This window comes from Pristiophorus japonicus, chromosome 14 (genome assembly GCF_044704955.1).
Source record: "Pristiophorus japonicus isolate sPriJap1 chromosome 14, sPriJap1.hap1, whole genome shotgun sequence".
NCBI classification, from domain to species: Eukaryota; Metazoa; Chordata; class Chondrichthyes; family Pristiophoridae; genus Pristiophorus; species Pristiophorus japonicus.
In genome coordinates, this window is record NC_091990.1 from 61,153,070 (window position 1) to 61,156,024 (window position 2,955).

General features: G+C 53.5%; 1 long non-coding RNA gene across 1 annotated transcript in view; it reads left to right on the plus strand.

Annotated features, from left to right (window-relative positions):
* The first annotated feature begins 854 nt into the window (after positions 1-854).
* LOC139279404 (uncharacterized) overlaps positions 855-2,955 on the plus strand; it is an 11,525-nt gene continuing 9,424 nt past the window's right edge. The window contains exon 1 of the long non-coding RNA XR_011596466.1: positions 855-938. This is a non-coding gene — a long non-coding RNA (uncharacterized lncRNA). The remainder of the gene's footprint in view (positions 939-2,955) is intronic.

The window sequence follows — 2,955 nt, forward strand, 5'->3', positions numbered from 1 at the left end:
ATCCTACATCCCTCCGAGAACACCAGGTATTTTCGTAAAAATGTTTCCGGTTACCCACAGGAAGCCTCCGGCCATAATTTTGCCCCCCTTGGGTCTCAGAGAAAAATAGGAATGAGAATCTCAGATGTACCTCCACTTGTTTCACCGAGTTCTTTAAATAAATAAAACTAAAGGTAAAGTTTTCAAGGTAAAATAAAACAGTGATTGTAATGAGATTATAGGAATATAATCATCGATAAAATGAAGATGTTTGTAATTATTAACAAAATTGAGTATTTAGACTAAAAATGATGGGCGGTGAATTCCAGCTTCGCCGGGGGTAGACTCACAAAAGCCGTGTCTCGGGGCGCAATGCGCACGCGCCCAAAACTGGCTTTTCCGATCTGTCAAAAATGTTTTTGAGAAATTCTATGCATCCCTGGAGAAGGACACCCACGCAGCAGAAATTGGCCTATTTGCCCAGCGAATGTCCTTCAAACATTTACACCTGGTGAAAGCAGGCACATAGCTTACTTTTACCAGCGTAACACTTTTAAACAATAGAAACATTAAATTTAATCATGCATTTTATATTAAAAACCCTGTCCATTATGGTGAATTTAGTTTTAACCCTATTAAAACATATAAAAAAAATTCCAAAACATATTTTTTTCTAAAACATTTAATTACATTTAATTTCAACTAATTTTAAATATGTGAGGTGTTTTTATTATTTATTGTGCTGTTTTCTTGTTTTAGTGGGTTAGTCCCATTGACAGTAATGGAACTAATACAAATGGAGTTCCCATTTTTATCAAATGAGAATACTAGATCGTGATTGGTGACCCAGGCCCATGTGACTCCAGCAGATGCGTCCGTACCTGGAAGACAGGTCCCCGTGCGCTGCACAGCGAGTGAAGGGCTCAGAGCGGAACCTTACGTCGTTCTGGGACCAACAGGTACTATCATAGATTTTCTCCGGGTCAGAGCCGTTTGTACAAAGGGAGTTTCCGACCGCGGGAGAGAGAGAGAGAGAGCGAGAGCGAGAGCGAGCGCCTGGGGGGGAGGCAGAGAGAGGAGAGACTGGAGGGGGGAGAGAGAGAGCCGGGGGGGTGGAGAGAGAGAGACTTGGGGAGGGGAAGGGAAGGGAGAGAGACGGGGGGAAGGAGAGAGAGAGAGAGGGAGAGAGACTGGTGGGGTAGAGGGAGAGAGACTTGGGGGGTGGAGAGAGAGAGAGAGAGACTGGGGGGGGTGGAGTGAGAGAGAGAGCGAGAGAGAGAGACTGGGGGGTGGAGAGAGAGAGAGCAAGAGAGAGACTGGGGGTTGGAGAGAGAGAGCGAGAGAGAGACTGGGGGGTGGAGAGAGAGAGAGACTGGGGGGTGGAGAGAGAGAGAGACTGGGGGGTGGAGAGAGAGAGACTGGGGGGTGGAGAGAGAGAGACTGGGGGGTGGAGAGAGAGAGACTGGGCGGTGGAGAGAGAGAGACTGGGCGGTGGAGAGAGAGAGACTGGGGGTGGAGAGAGAGAGACTGGGGGGTGGAGAGAGAGAGACTGGGGGTGGAGAGAGAGAGAGAGAGAGAGAGACTGGGGGGTGGAGAGAGAGAGAGAGAGAGAGAGACTGGGGGGTGGAGAGAGAGAGAGAGAGAGAGAGAGACTGGGGGGTGGAGAGAGAGAGAGAGAGAGAGACTGGGGGGTGGAGAGAGAGAGAGAGAGAGAGAGAGACTGGGGGGTGGAGAGAGAGAGAGAGAGAGAGAGAGAGACTGGGGGGTGGAGAGAGAGAGAGAGAGAGAGAGAGAGAGAGACTGGGGGGTGGAGAGAGAGAGAGAGAGGGAGAGAGGAGAGAGGGGGAGAGAGAGAGAGAGAGAGAGAGACTGGGGGGTGGAGAGAGAGAGCGAGAGAGAGACTGGGGGGTGAGAGAGAGAGCGAGAGAGAGACTGGGGGTGGAGAGAGAGAGCGAGAGAGAGACTGGGGGGTGGAGAGAGAGAGCGAGAGAGAGACTGGGGGGTGAGAGAGAGAGCGAGAGAGAGACTGGGGGGTGGAGAGAGAGAGCGAGAGAGAGACTGGGGGGTGGAGAGAGAGCGAGAGAGAGACTGGGGGTGGAGAGAGAGAGCGAGAGAGAGACTGGGGGGTGGAGAGAGAGAGGAGAGAGAGACTGGGGGTGGAGAGAGAGAGAGAGAGAGAGACTGGGGGGTGGAGAGAGAGAGAGAGAGGAGAGAGAGAGACTGGGGGGTGGAGAGAAGAGGAGAGAGAGAGAGAGAGAGAGAGAGAGACTGGGGGGTGGAGAGAGAGAAGAGAGAGAGAGACTGGGGGGTGGAGAGAGAGAGAGAGAGAGAGACTGGGGGGTGGGAGAGAGAGAGAGAGAGAGAGAGGGGGGGAGAGAGAGAGAGAGAGAGAGACTGGGGGGTGGAGAGAGAGAGAGAGAGAGAGAGAGAGAGAGACTGGGGGGTGGAGAGAGAGAGAGAGAGAGACTGGGGGGTGGAGAGAGAGAGAGAGAGGGGGGAGAGAGAGAGAGACTGGGGGTAGAGAGAGAGAGAGAGAGAGAGAGACTGGGGGGTGGAGAGAGAGAGAGAGAGAGAGACTGGGGGGTGGAGAGAGAGAGAGGGAGGAAGAGGAGAGAGAGAGAGAGACTGGGGGGTAGAGAGAGAGAGAGAGAGAGAGAGACTGGGGGGTGGAGAGAGAGAGAGCTGGGGGAGAGAGAGGAGACTGGGGGGTGGAGAGAGAGAGAGACTGGGGGGTGGAGAGAGAGAGAGACTGGGGGGTGGAGAGAGAGAGACTGGGGGTGGAGAGAGAGAGACTGGGGGGTGGAGAGAGAGACTGGGGGGTGGAGAGAGAGAGACTGGGGGTGGAGAGAGAGAGAGCGAGAGAGAGACTGGGGGGTGGAGAGAGAGAGAGCGAGAGAGAGACTGGGGGGTGGAGAGGAGAGAGAGCGAGAGAGAGAGACTGGGGGGTGGAGAGAGAGAGAGAGCGAGAGAGAGACT